Raw genomic sequence first — 15,401 nt, forward strand, 5'->3', positions numbered from 1 at the left:
TAATCACATGTATACTATTACATAGTGAATATCATGTTGTATTATTAAGTAAATACATCAATTCATCTTACCATCAACTACCAAAGGAAAAAAAAAACCCCACCAATTATTGGCTCTTCTGCTCTCCATACACCACATTTATACCTTATCCGACACTTTCTTCCCCCTCTCTCCTCCCCCTTTCTACATCCTGTCTTCCCTCCATCATTTTCTACTCTACTTCCCCTTCCTTTCTCCTTCTCCTCTCTCCCCTTACAACTCCTCCTTATACACCTCATCTTCCCCCCTCACCCTCTCTCCTGTCCCTCTCTTCCTATCTTTCTTCTCTCCTCTGCTTCCCAGTCTTCCTCTAATTCACTTGGTGTATTTCAGCTTCTGAGCAAACTCCCTTTTGTGTTGATGGCATTTATAATTCCATTTCAATATATATATAAAAGAAAAAGTAGCAGTATACATGTACAATCATAATACCTTAAAATCCAACACCCCTACTCCAACTTAGTAAACTCCACTCCCTCCCCCCCCCAACCCCCCCAACCTTCCCCCACCCTGACTTCCCAGAACCAATACAAGGCTATGAATTCTTGAGTTCATAGTGACCAAGTGGAGCAATCAAACTGTAACTCTTGCCCTTTTCAGGGTCAATGGGGAGATTATAAACTTTCCCAATGTCGAGGAAGAAGGTCTGTAGACTGGAGTCTTCTCATCCAAGGGATCTGGGTGCTTGATGTAGATAGAGCCGAGGTGGTGCAGTGGTTAGGGTGCAGTACTGCAGGCCACTTCAGCTGGCTGTTATCTGCAGTTCAGCGGTTCTAATCTCACCGGCTCAGGGTTGACTCAGCCTTCCATCCTTCCGAGGTGGGTGAAATGAGGACCCAGACTGTTGGGGACGATATGCTGACTCTGTAAACCGCTTAGAGAGGGCTGAAAGCCCTATGAAGCGGTATATAAGTCTAACTGCTATTGCTATTGCTATAACACCACCCTATTCATGGAACTGAACTGACAGGGCTGGTCCACCTCCACAGAGCAGTTGTCCCATGGGTTGAAATGAAGGGAGCTGGGCTGTTTTAAGGCCTAACCAGCTCCTTGCAGTTCCTGCCCCAGGATCTGAACTTTTCTGCTCTTCTGGCCTTTCGGGAGCATTCAGAAAACCATCAGTTGGAGGTGGCCACCTTACCTGGTGCCACCTTTGCTATCCGCCACCATCCGTGTATCCCCAGTTCCCGGGAAGTCTGTCCTGGGTGGAGCTGGGTTAATTTACGACCTTGCCCAGTCTCTAATTGGAGGTGGCGCCCCCTGGAAGGATTGTCGCAACTCCCCGCCCCTCGTTACTTCGGATCAGGGGCCGCACCTCTACGGGAGGGAGGTTTTCTACCCCGGGTTTGCCTTGCTCTGAGCTCATCCCGGGGGCGGCGTCTGTCTCCCTCCTCCCCGCGACTCCCTCCATTTGTTGCCGTCGCCCCCTCCCTGCTCTCGCTTTCCTCCAGCCGACTCTTTACCAATTAAGGCTTGCTGAGCCGCCCGCCCGGCCGGTGTCCTCCCGCCACCCCCCATCGCTCGGCCATTCCGTGCCGAACTCCGGCCCGAGACGTACCGTCCTCCGTCCGTCCGTCCGCTCCTCCATCCGTCCGTGGCGGCGCGGGCCAGACGGCTAAGCCGCAATCCCCGAGGATCCGTCGATCCGAAGAGGTGAGTTGAGAGGCACCGCGGGACGGGAGGCGGAGGGACGAGGGGGGGGACTGGGGATCGCCTCGCCGCAAGGTTGGGGATGTAGCGAGGCAGAGACGGCGCGGGAAGGGGAAGCCGAGCAGGGATGGACGGAGGAGAGCGAGAAGCCGAACGGGGGAGGGAAGCGCAGGGGCGAGAGAGGCTGGATGGCGGACCGAAGGGAAAGGATGGGGCGAACGCGGGCCGGGCAGAAAAAAAGACGGGCATCCAAACGGAGCAGAAGGAAGGACGGAGGGAAGGAAGGAAGGAAAGAAGGAAGGGAGGGAGGAAGGAAGGAAGGAAGGAAGGAAGGAAGGAAGGAAGGAAGGAAGGAAGGAAGAGGGAAGGAAGGGAGGGAGGTGGTAATGAAGGGGCAGCAGAATAACTAGCATATCTAGGCAGAGAGGAAGGAAGGAAAGAAGGAAGGAAGAAAGGAAGGAAGGAAGGAAGGAAGGAAGGAAGGAAGGGAGGGAGGTGGTAATGAAGGGGCAGCAGAATAACTAGCATATCTAGGCAGAGAGGAAGGAAGGAAGGAAGGAAGGAAGGAAGAAAGGAAGGAAGGAAGGAAGGAAGGAAGGAAGGGAGGGAGGTGGTAATGAAGGGGCAGCAGAATAACTAGCATATCTAGGCAGAGAGGATGTGGGAGTTCTGGGAAGAGTGAATGTGGAAAGAGAGGATAAGAAACTTCCAGCTTCTAACTCAAATTTAAGAGATTGGAGCTATATTGCCTCTCTTCCTGGACCCTCTGCGCACAGTTGTATGGTCCCTACTGGAGAGAGCAGGATCCCACAACTTGATATGTATGCACATTGGCAGATGTCTTTCCCCTCTTTATGGGCGAATGTAAGCATTGGGAAGTGTTCATTCAAGGCCCTGGCAATGTAAATTGTTCCATCTGTATCATTTTGCCAAGGGGCTAGAAAAAATCACATCACATGTAAGTCAGAACTTGTGGTCAAACCCACATATTGAGTTTCCTGCTGAGTGTGGTAGCAAGTCACAATTGCCATAGCCACTTGAAAGGAAGATATGGTTAATCAGGTGATTAAGCACACATTCCCTGATAAATCAAAGATTCTCGGATAGCCAGCCTGGAACTGTATGTGTATCTGTTTAGAAAAACAAGTTCGGGAAGAGTAGCTGGGAGCCTGTAATTGTTGTAATGCGGTTGCAAGATTGCTCTCTGAATTAGTAGCTGAGAAGATTGCTCAACAGACAAAGTTAGCAATGGGCAGAGGAGAGTTACAATTTTTACCCCACGGGATAAGCCTGGCTTTGGAATCAGACAAAGCTAAGAGATGTTGATGCTGAACAAGTAAAATGAAAATAGCTGCCCCACCACTATCACCATAGCCTTAAGTTGGATGCCATCTGCCAAGAAACCCTTCTCCCAAAATTCGGTACTCTTCTCCATCTGAGTTTGTAGAGAATTCCCTAAAGGACTATGTTTCCCTGGGTCAGTACTATCTATTGCTTATCTTCATTGTCCTTCATGGACCCCTTAGGTTTTCCAGATAGGAGAAATAAATACTTGGAATAGTTTCTAGACTATTAAAATAGATCAAACTAAACTTATTTGCCATAAGTTATTTCTAATTATGTGTCCATTGTGTGCTTGATTGCATAAAGCCCAAATTTCTGGTTGCTTTTTCTTATACATTTTCTCCTGAGAAAATTTCTGAGACTGAAGAAATGTCACCCACAACATCACAGTATTAGTCACAAAGTGCCACTTATCAAGTGTCAGCTACAAATGTGTGGAGATGGTGGAGACAAGGGTGAGGAACATATTTCAAAGCAAATTCACTCTTGCTGTATACCATTTGAGAAATTCTTCACCTTTCTTACCCTCGTAACAACCCCTAGCAATAAGGGTAAGAGAGAGAGAGAGAGAGAGACCAAAATCTATAAACAGCCAGTAAACATTGCTGAGAATCCAAGAAGCCATAATTCCAGCAAACATGAAAAGTTTGAACAGCCAAGTGAAAATCCTAATGCACGTTAGGAAAAGCATGTGTGGTTATGAAAGGAAAAACAGAAGTGTTTTATGTATGGCATGAGATATGAACGCCTATCACTTATGGGCAAGTTAGTCCTAACTTTTTTCCAGTTCTCCAAATGCCACATTCAAGTTACCATACAAGGAAAACCAGTGGCTCTGATGCATATGTATTCAGAATCAAATCCTACTGCAATTCAAACATGATTACCTCAGACTAAGTCCCGTTAAAGGGAACGATGGCTGAGAATTGTGGAGACAGTAGTAACTATGTACCTCGAAGATAGCACATTTTTAAAGGGTGCATTAAGTCTTTTGAACACCATTAGCCCTAAGTGACATAGCCGGGTACCCGTAGAATAGAGGAGCAGGAAGATGATAGAGATTCTCCCCCACCCTCCCCTTCACACATACACATCAATTAGAAAGAAATGAATTTCATAGTTGGGTTGAGACCTTAAAACCCAAGAAATCTAATCAGTCCAGCTACGTTAAATTATTTCAAGGAAGTCCACCTCCCAAGCCTTGCATGCATTGAATGACAATTCTCACCACTCCTAACGAACATGATTATCTCTAGTCCATTCCGAATTATATGATCCAAGGCATCCTAATTTTTTTGCCGATGCTCTTCAGGAATAGGATGGATCCATTCTTGGTTTTGACTATTTGTGGTGAGGTGAAGCTTTATTGAGCATATTAATAGGCCTGAGAAATGTAACTCAGTGACAAAAACTGGTCTTTGATGATACCTTGTGGTGAACATCCTGGCAGTTTGGATGCTTCTTTATCTTTTATTCTCTCTCCCCTCCCTCCCCTACTCAGAGAGGAGACACTGTGAAGTAAGGCAGTTTCCCCTATTTGGTGCCTTCCAGAACTATCCCAATGACAGCTTCCAGAATCCCCAGCCAACATTCGGGAGAAGCAGGCTTAAGAAGTCTTTGCTTAGATCGCTGAAGCCAAAATTCAGATCCTCATTCAGACAGGAAGATGATTAGGTATCTCTGGATCAGTGGCTACCTCTTAGGCCTTTGTTTTTTAAAAAAACAAATGGTAAGGCAGACCCTGCGTGCTGCTCTGAATTGGCTGAAGATAAAGTCAGATTAAAGTATAATAAGAAAGGTGGGTCTGACTTTATGCTGGGGAATGAAAGGAGTAACTTTTTTGTGCCCAAATCAAGACCCCAATTCATTCTAGGTGATCCACCTGCCATGAATATAGGCAGAATTCCATTACAAAACCTGAACAGGTTTTATGGAATCATGCAGGTGCTCTGTAATGGATCCTCCCTGACATCCTAACTTTGTCCTTCGAGACACTTTCCTGAAATAACTTTAGGGTTTATCTTTCCTGCCACTTTAATCACTGTTCCGCCATTCTACTGTCGGCAAAGGTAAACCGTATCTTGTTTTGGCTTTGGGAAATACCACCAGAGTGGCTCAAGAAACTGAACCAAGCTAATCCGCCCTAAAATGGATAAGGCAGCAGTCAGTTTTGTATATCAAGCAAGTTTTGTAGTGTGAGAGAAAGTTGCTTTGGGAAACTTAAAAGTCATGGCTATCGCAGGTTCAGAATGCTTGTGTAAATAGTCCTTTAGCTTTATCTGTGGCAGGGGGAAAAAAGTAGAATGCTTAATCATTTCTCTCTAGGGAATGTGTTATTTTTCAAGGCTATCAGTTGCCCTTTTATACCCATAAACTACATTATCATATCCACATGCCTGGAAATTAAAAGTAAAGCAATGCATTCCCAGCAAAGCCATTTCCCCCACCCTTCTATTTTATGTTTATAAGGGGAAATGGAGATTCCTAACATGGAATTAAATGCAGAGTCAGAAGCTGTGAATTATTCCATGTTAAATTAACTAGAAATGTGGAAATCGTTTTTCCTGTCTTGGACTTTTGAGGGCGAGCTCACCGTCTTTGACCCACCCTTCATGCACATCATCCCTCCCCCATCATAGCTGTTAAAAAAAATCTCCCCTTTCTTAGCTGTAACCACACATACGTTCTGTATCTACACACACACACAATGTGATTCTGCCTCCTTCTTCTGTGGAGGCCCTTCAGTTCTTGCCTTCTTGCCCACTGCTACATCTCCAACCCCCCAGGCCCCTGGGGAGGGTCTGTCTAGTTATTTTAAAAACCCAAAGAAATGAAACTCTCCAAATAAGGGGAAAATATGAAGAAGACGGGTCCATTAGCTTGGTGCTCTAGAAGGAGTGGCGGGGGGGGGCACATTGGGAAAGGAGGCAAGGCTACCACCTATTGATGAAACCTTGGAGCTGCAGGCATCTCTTTTATAACACCCCCCCTCCCAATCACACACAGACACACCTTTTTTTTAAAAAAAAGAATCCAATTGCTGGGCTGCCACTGTCTCCAAACACAATAGTCCCGGAGGAGGAGGGAGAAATGAAAACTCCTCTTTTGTTTATTTTCTGTAACATAACAAGTCCATATTTTCCCCTCGCTCATCATGAAGGACAGACACTCCCAATTGATGAGGAGGCTGGCTAGCAATCAGACCGAGGGAAAGACTCACAATTCCACGTGTTATTCCTGAATTCCCACTATTGGAGTGGGATCCTTAGGTCTTTCTGATAGACTAAATGAAGAAATTTGGCTCCCGGGAACAGAGCAAGAATGGCAGCCCGCTCTCGGAGCTACCGCAGCCAAGGTCTGCAAAATATGCTGCAAACCGAGGCAGGGAATCTAGTGAAAAGGGAAAAAAAGCAGCACTAATTAATTAAATGTGCTGCCTTTCCTTAATTGCATTAAACCTGATGTTGGGGTGGTGGTGGCAAAAAACTTTTGCTCTGCTTCCACTTCTATGCTTAGCTGAGAATATTGTATTGTATTGTATTGTATTGTATTATTTGTATGCCGCCCTTCTCCGGGAGAACTCAGGGCGGCGAACAATTCAAGGGGAGAAAAGGGGAACATAAAAAGACAAAATACAAATAATAAAAGTAGCAATAGCAATTAGATTTTATATACCGCTTCATAGGGCTTTCAGCCCTCTCTAAGCGGTTTACAGAGTCAGCATATATCGCCCCCAACCATCCGGGTCCTCATTTTACCCACCTCGGAAGGATGGAAGGCTGAGTCAACCCTGAGCCGGTGAGATTTGAACCGCCGAACTGCCGAACTAGCAGTCAGCTGGTGGCTTGCAGTACTGCACTCTACCCACTGCGCCACCTCGGCACAACCATACATGTCGGGAGGGGAGGGAACTCATCACCCCCAGGCCTGGTTTTGACGGCTTTTCGGAAGGCCTGGAGAGAGGTGAGGGTCCGAATCCCTGCGGGGAGTTCATTCCAGAGGGCCGGAGCTGCCACAGAGAAGGCCCTCCCCTGGGTAATAGCCAGGTGGCATTGGCTGGTAGATGGCACCCAGAGGAGGCCAACCCTGTGAGATCTAATGGGTCTGTGGGTGGTAATTGTGTGTCCTACTCACAGTATCCACTCATGTGCCAATGCCCCAGCTGCCAGAATAACTTCCGCTGTTTTTCGTTGTTAGCAGACTTCTTAAAAGTTGCAAAGAGTTTGTATCTGAGAGGGCAGCTCACGTTTTTTGGAATAATAGAAAGGATGTTAGACTCTAAATCTCAATATTGCAGAAGCTTCACACAGCCTAAATGTGGACACCCCCCCCCCCCCGGGTGGCCTCTGCGTGTCTTAACAATTCTGCAATTGTTGGAGGCAGCAAAATGTCTCTGGATGCTGTTGCATACTTCAGATATTTGCCTGGCACTCACTTCTTCCAAACAGCGTTTCACAATCTCAGCAACTTTTAAGATGTGCGGACTTCAACTCCCAGAGTTCCCTGGCCTGCATGCCAAAATTCCCCAGCCAGCAGAATTCTGGGAATTGGAGGTCCACTCATCTCAAAGTTTCTAAGGGTGAGAAAGATTATCCTAGGGACCTAGATCTTTATGAGAACTCCAACGAGACCTCCGTGTGTAGCAATAGCAATAGCAGTTAGACTTATATACCGCTTCATAGGGCTTTCAGCCCTCTCTAAGCGGTTTACAGAGTCAGCATGTCGCCCCCAACAACAATCTGGGTCCTCATTTTACCCACCTCAGAAGGATGGAAGGCTGAGTCAACCCTGAGCCGGTGAGATTTGAACAGCCAAACTGCAGAACTGCAGTCAGCTGAAGTAGCCTGCAGTGCTGCATTTAACTACTCCTAATACAAGTAGGTAGCAGGAAAAGCTTCCCTGCAGAGGAAAACAGCTTTTTAAAGGATGGCATAATTTGAAGGGCATGTTTTAAGGGCAAGACAGCTGTCAGATGGCATATTTTTCCTTTGTAGATAGGATATTACAAATGTCAGGGAGCAGAATGCATCAGAAAGTCCTCCAATTAAAGTTACTCATTTCAATGAGACTGATACAAAAAAAAAAAAAACATTATGGGAAAATTATTCATACGGTCTTGAGTGGCCATAGCATTGGTGGAACTAATTTTACTTATTATAATTTAAATTATGAACTAGCTTTGTGCAGTGGTTAAGGCATCAGGCTAGAAACCAGGACTATCCCCCCTTAGGCATGAAGCTAGCCTGCGTGATCTTGAGTCAGTCCCTCCCTCCTTAGGAAGTAGGCAAGGACAAACCATTTCCAAAAGACCTTGCCAAGAAAATTGCAGGGATTGGTTCATGCAGTTGCCAGGAGTCAACCCTATCTTGAAATATATATATATATTTCATGATTGGCCTTTAGCAGATTGATCTAAAAATATGTGCCAATAAGAGCAAGGTGCTGCTATCATATTCTGGATGGAATCTCTTTAGTGAACAAATAAATAGATGAGCTGTTTTAAGGTACCCAGGTACACCCATGTTACACCTATCCTCCGCGAGCTGCACTGGTTACCCATTAGTCTCCGGATGCGCTTCAAGGCGCTGGTCGTTACCTATAAAGCCCTTCATGGCATCGGACCTGGGTACCTGAGAGACCGCCTCCTGCCGATCACCTCCCATAGACCGATTCGATCACACAGGTTAGGTCTCCTCCGGATTCCATCTGCCAGCCAATGTCGGCTGGCGACTCCCCAGGGGAGAGCCTTCTCTGTTGCAGCGCCAGCCCTCTGGAATGATCTCCCCGTGGAGATCCGGACCCTTACTACCCTCCCGGCCTTCCGCAAAGCTGTTAAGTCCTGGCTGCTCCAGCAGGCCGGGGGGCTCTCAAAATATCCAGCCCCCCCCCCGGAGATTGTGATTGTTGTATATTTTAATGTTGTTTGTGTATTATTCCCCCTCCCTTGTTTTATTGTAAGCCGCCCGGAGTCTTTCGGGAGTGGGCGGCATACAAATCAATAAAACTATAAACTATAAAGTATAGCATTGTAATAATTGTTTTCCACAGTGTGCTGCTTGGGAATGATCATTGAAAGGCACTAGTTTCATAAAGGCTACTGCAAGGCGTGTTGTTGTTTTTTGCTTCTTGGGAAAGGAGATTTTCAGCATATCTAGATTATTTCCTTCATTAGAAAGAGTGGATTGGAATGGAGATATGCACATGAAAGGGTAGAATTATACTGATAGGGAATGCTTGATTCCTGAAGGCTTCCATTTAGTTCTTTGAAGAATATAAAAGACTTAAGAAAGAAAATAGATTGCAGTTGGGAATATATGTGTTGCTCTGTTAAATCTACTTCAGATTCTGTAGCAGTAGTAGCAGTAGACTTATATACCGCTTCATAGGGCTTTCAGCCCTCTCTAAGCGGTTTACAGAGAGTCAGCATATTGCCCCCAACAATCTGGGTCCTCATTTTACCCACCTCGGAAGGATGGAAGGCTGAGTCAACCCTGAGCCGGTGAGATTTGAACCGCTGAACTGCTGATCTAGCAGTAGCCTGCAGTGCTGCATTTAACCACTGCGCCACCTCGGCTCATCACTACTTCAGATTCTGTAGATTTATCTTCTGTTCCATAGGCAGAGAACTTTTTGCACCATCGCTTAAAATGGCAGCCATGCCATTTGATATCCAAGCAATGCTACTTTCCATACATTTCAGTCCTTCTATTCAAATATTCACAGAAAGGACAATGTGTTATTTAGGTAAAATTCACACATAGCTCTACATGCAGTATGGATACTGTAAAAAGGGGGTGTCAAACTTGCGTCATCATGACAGCATCATGTGACAGTGATGTATTGGGACTTTCCCCCCTTTGGTAAACTGGGCAGGGGCGTGGCCAGCATGTGACACATCCGGCCCCATGGCCCATGAGTTTGATACCCCTGCCTTAAATCCAGACAAATGACTGTGTGCATGTGGAATTGCCTAATCCAATATATTTGTGTAGTAGTCTCTATGGGGAATGGTACCCATTTATGGCAACGGCTACATAGGAGTTTCAGGTGTATTCAGTATAGAAATTGAATCTTTCCTTTATTGGATCATTACTTCCACATTGATTGGAAGGAACAATTCTTTAACCAAATCTGAACTATTCACAACTGCAACAGTGGTGGGTTGCAGGTGCTACGCCTCGGTACGGGCGTAGTGCAGCCAGCCCGGAGCACCAGATACCGTTCCGGTACGATGCTCTGGAGGGCCCATCCGCCCACCCGAGGTCCTTAACAGTCTTTTAAGTCTTCGGCGCTTCCACGCATGTGCATAGCGCATACAGCGCCTGTGCGATGTTCCGCTGAGCAGCTGAAGCGTCAGGGAGGCTCGCGGAAGCTGTAAGATGCATGCGCACACTGCGCGCGTCCATGTGGACGACACCGGGCCCGTTCCAACTGTACCGGTTGGAACGGGATCTGGAACCCACCACTGAACTGCAAGGACTATGTGTACGCTGCTACTTAGCCTGCCCTTTAATATGTGCTTACTTGTCAGTAAGTCCCAAAGAACTCAGGGAACACATGAACATTTTTACAGTATGGCCCTGCTAAAATGCGCTGTACAGAATATTTGGCCCCACAATAACACACCCAGTCACTCATAAACAGAAAAAAAACATTTGAATCTGTATAGTGGGAGACAGGAAAACAAACTTGCTTTTCTTTTGGTGTGATGCGTGTATATTCATTCCACCTCCCTCATTATCACCAGATGCTATAATAATCATAATGTTTTTGCAACAGGCTTATAATCTGTTAAAAGGAACCTGCCAAATCTAGGACTCCTCCTCCCCAGTACTGTAGCCTCTGTTACTTTGCTAAACTCGTGGTTTTAGTGACTGTGGCCTCTTATCCCAAGTATATTTTGACAGTTTGTATAGTATGATCAGAGGTGGGTTCCTACCAGTTCGCACCAGTTCGGTAGAACCGGTTGGTCAAATCTACCAAACCGGTTAGAAGAGGTTCCACCAGTGGACCCGGAAAGCAGGCCACACCTACAGAAGAGGTTCCAAAATTTTTTGAAACCCACCATTCACACACAGACACACACACAGACACACACACACACAGACTCACACAGAGAAAGAGAAAGAGAAAGAGAAAGAGAAAGGAAGGAAGAAAAAAAGAAAAAAAGAAAAAGTGAGAGAGATGAAAGGAAAAAGGGACAGAGAGACAAAAGGAAGGAAAGAGAGAGAGAGAGAGAGAGAAAGAGAGACAGAGAGAGAAAGAAAGAAAGAAAGAAAACACATGGCCAGCAAGCCACGCCCACCAGGTCACATGGCCGGCAAGCCACTCCCACAAAGGAGGCCACACCCACTGAGTAGGTTCGAAAATTTTTTGAAACCCACCACTGAGTATGATTAACTGTTGAACAGAGGTAAGCATTCAGTTTATTTGGTTAGGCTGAATTGTGTCTTATCAATAATCTCACTAAGAAAATTACTTTATATTTATCTTTGATTTACAACCAGCATTTATTAATGGGCAATAGTATATTGTGAGAAGCTGTGTCGCTTCCTTTTCTGGAGCCATCTTGACTCCAATACAGGTGGTCCTCCACTAACAACAATTCATTTAGTGACGCTCAAAGTTATAACGGCACTGAAAAAAGTGACTTAGGACTGTTTTTTACACTTAACAGCCATTGCAGCATCCCCATAGTCGCATGATCAAAATTCGAACCCTTGACAGCTGACTCATATGATGGTTGCAGTGTCCTGGGGTCATGTGATCACCTTTTGCAAATTTAGGAAAATAACAATAGCAATAGCACTTAAGACTTATATACCGCTTCACAATGCTCTGAGCGGTTTACTGAGTCAGCCTATTTCCCCCAACAATCCCCAATTGGGAAGGAGGGAAGGCTGAGTCAACCTTGATCCTGGGGAGATTCGAACTGCCAAATTGCAGGCAGCTGGCAGACAACAGAAGTAGCCTGCAGTGCTGCATTCTTACCACTGTGCCACCGCAGCTCTTCAAGCAAAGATTCACTTAACAACCATGTTACTAACTCAACAACTGCAGAGATTCACTTAACAAAAGTGGCAAGCAAGGCCGTAAAATGGTTGTATAATGTCTCACTTCAACAACAGAAATTTTGGGCTCACTTGTGGTTGTAAGCCGAGGATTACCTGTAGCTGGAGTAAGGAGGCGGCACTATCACCTAGAAAAGCAAGAGGCACAGCTTGTATGCTCCCAGTTGGAGTGTCAAAACAGCCTGCTTCACCTTCTGCAGCTGCAGAGTATCTTCTGAGCATGCAAAATCAGTAAATTAGTTGCTTTAGTGCAGGAGAGTGATTCCAATGTGATGTCTAGAAGCAGAAGCCACGATAAAAGAGCACTTCTAAAGATTTGGCTAACCCAGGGTTTCTCCGTGACCCGACAATTGCGCGACAGACATATGTGCGCCGACAAAATAGCGCCGATTAAAATGCGACATCAAAATCGCGGCGACAAATGCGTGACGATAAAATCGCGACGACAAAAGCGCGATGACAAGCACAATAAAATCGAATTTTTTTTAGGGTTAGGGTTAGGGTTATAACGTACGTATACGCGTCCCACTATGTCAGTGGTTCCCAAACTTGGCAACTTTAAGACTTGTGGACTTCAACTCCCAGAATTCTCCAGCTGGCTGGAGAATTCTGGGAGTTGAAGTCCACAAGTCTTAAAGTTGCCAAGTTTGGGAACCACTGCACTATGCTAAAGGCCCAGCACACTCACTGGGCTGTCTATAGTTTGTTGATGACGCGATTTTGCTGTCGCGCATTTGTCGTCGCGCTATTGTCGAAAATCAATTAGCGATTTTGACGGCGCTCATTTGTCCGTCGTGGTTTTCTCGGCGCGCATATGTCTATCGCGCATTTGTCGGTGAACCGGTTTCTCAACTATAGGAACTTTAAAACAGGTGGACTTCATCTCCCAGAATTCTCCAGCTAACCAATTCTGGGAGTTGGAGTCTATTCGTCTTAAAGTTATAAAGCATTATTTGATGTTTCACCTACAGCTAACAAGGAGATCACTAATACTTTAGTACAGGGGTGTCAAACTCGCAGCGTCACATTGTCAACACATGATGTATCGTGACTTTTTCCCCCTTCACTAACCGAGGGTGGGGGTGGCCATCGTGGGCCATATCCAGCCCGTGGGCCATGAATTTGACACACTTATCTTAATGTCACTTCCATCTTATGCACATACACATATCTCCATACATAGTTGCAGGATAGGAATAATAGTATCTTACAGGACTGCAATCCTCCGAAAACACGTATGTGTGGCACATCCCTGAGTGAACCAGCCATAGCAGCTGCTGGAACCCACCACTGGTTTGCTGCCTTGAGTTATTGTGTGGGTAATCTACAATTATATTGACAGCCTAATAGTGGTGGAAACTTAATTCAAGAAAACTTAAAGAGTTAATTATTAAGATAGCGTCTAAGAATATAGGCAGAGCCGAGCAGGATGAATTTGTTTTATAAAATTAGGATGATCAGTTCTGATAAATTCAATATTTCCAGATATCGAAAGGGTCATTTAGATATTGTTCCGAGATTTCCAATCATGATTGGTGTAATAACAGATTTCTTTTTCCATAAAGATTCAGCTTCATCTGCAATTCCCAGTATTTTGTATTTCCCCCTCCTCAATCCTAGCATCACTTCATATAGAATAGAATAACAAGAGTTGGAAGGGACCTTGGAGGTCTTCTAGTCCAACCCCCTGCCTAGGCAGGAAATCCTATACCATTTTAGACAAATGGCTATCCAACATCTTCTTAAAAACTTCCAGTGTTGGAACATTTACAACTTCTAGAGGCAAGTTGTTCCACTGATTAATTGTTCTGACTGTCAGGAGATTTCTCCTTAGCTCTAAGTTGCTTCTCTCCTTGATTAGTTTCCACCCATTGCTTCTTGTTCTGCCCTCAGGTGCCTTGGAGAATAGTTTGACTCCCTCTTCTTTGTGGCATCCCCTGAGATATTGGAAGACTGCTATCATGTCTCCCCTAGTCCTTCTTTTCATTAAACTAGACATACCCAGTTCCTGCAACCGTTCTTTATATGTTTCATATGTATACATTCTATATGTGTATACATGATGATGATGATGATGATGGTGATGATAGTGATGATAGTAATAATAATGATTGTCAGTCTAGCATTGAAGATAGAGCAAAGTTGGCCAGGGTCTATTTTCCTAGTAACCAGACATCTGAAAATTATAAAAATGTCACTGGGTGTCCACTTATTTCTGTGTCTGTTTCCACTGAGTAACACCTCTAAGATGCCATAATCCAAAGTTTAGAGCAGAGATGGGGACTTTGTGGCCTTCTAGATGTCAACTCCAGCTAATATAGCCAGTATCTGGAAGAATTGGAACGCTACAAGGTCTCACTCCGACTTTAGAAGTTCTCACTTTTGTGTCTGACTATATTTAATCAAGATTTTTCTATATTAAGTTGCGTGATTTGCTTTGCCCACCCTTCAATATAGTCCTTTCACTTAAAAGGAAGTGCCAGGATGAAATGGTGAAAAGCAAGGCTGCAGCCCAAAACGAGACATTTCAAAACTCATCTCAGGAGTTGGGTGTGGTTTCTATCAACCCAAACGGAGCCACTTTGCTGAATCATGACTATATAAAGAATAAATGAAAGAACCAAATATATGCCAGTAGAGGGCAGCACCTGGGCAGCACTTCATTCTTTCTTCAAAAGTCTCGCTGATTCAACAATCCGTTCCCGTACTTTCTTGCCAACTAACAATTTGTTGGCTGTCAAAATCCTGCCAAAGTCCTGGAAACGTATCAGTAATATGTTGAGTGGAAGCTGGTATCTCCTAGGCATTTCTTTGCCCTCCAAAGAACATTACTCCATTCTGGGGGGGCGCAGGTTCAGACATGTTTTGGTGGAAAGTGCTAATCCCTCCATATGTTCAACAAATTAACATGAACACCAAAAAAGCTTTAATCTTCGGCGGCATAGAAATAAGGGACAGGCCTGGGCCTCAGGCGTCAACCATTAGCAATAGAGCTGCAGGTGGTTTTTTTTTTGCAAGCGATAGCGACTGTATATGCAAATCAAATCATTATTACAGCTTGGATGTCCCAATCCAATCGTTCCCCCCCACCTCTCAAAAGTTGGTACCTTCAGTGTGTTAAAACTACCAATATCAGAATTCCATTTGATTTCTGAGAATGCAGGAGACGATCATTCATCACATCTGGAGGGGATCGGCATGTGCAAGGCTGTCCTAATCCGTGCACGTCTGGGTGTGTGCTTGAAAGCACTACACACATTCAGAGGCAGCCTGTTGCACAATTAAGAGCTTTGAACA

The 15,401-nt window shown here is 45.1% G+C and overlaps 1 protein-coding gene across 6 annotated transcripts in view; it reads left to right on the plus strand.

Moving 5' to 3' along the window:
• The first annotated feature begins 1,561 nt into the window (after positions 1-1,561).
• FLNA (filamin A) overlaps positions 1,562-15,401 on the plus strand; it is a 117,252-nt gene continuing 103,412 nt past the window's right edge. For all 6 annotated transcript variants that reach the window (XM_087710879.1, XM_087710880.1, XM_087710883.1 and 3 more), the window contains exon 1: positions 1,562-1,692. The gene's annotated coding sequence lies outside the window, so the exon portion shown is untranslated. The remainder of the gene's footprint in view (positions 1,693-15,401) is intronic.

This window comes from Thamnophis sirtalis, unplaced genomic scaffold, assembly GCF_051295495.1.
Source record: "Thamnophis sirtalis isolate CommonGarterSnake01/CBP01778 unplaced genomic scaffold, rThaSir2_p1.2 scaffold_3, whole genome shotgun sequence".
In the NCBI taxonomy this organism is placed as follows: domain Eukaryota; kingdom Metazoa; phylum Chordata; class Lepidosauria; order Squamata; family Natricidae; genus Thamnophis; species Thamnophis sirtalis.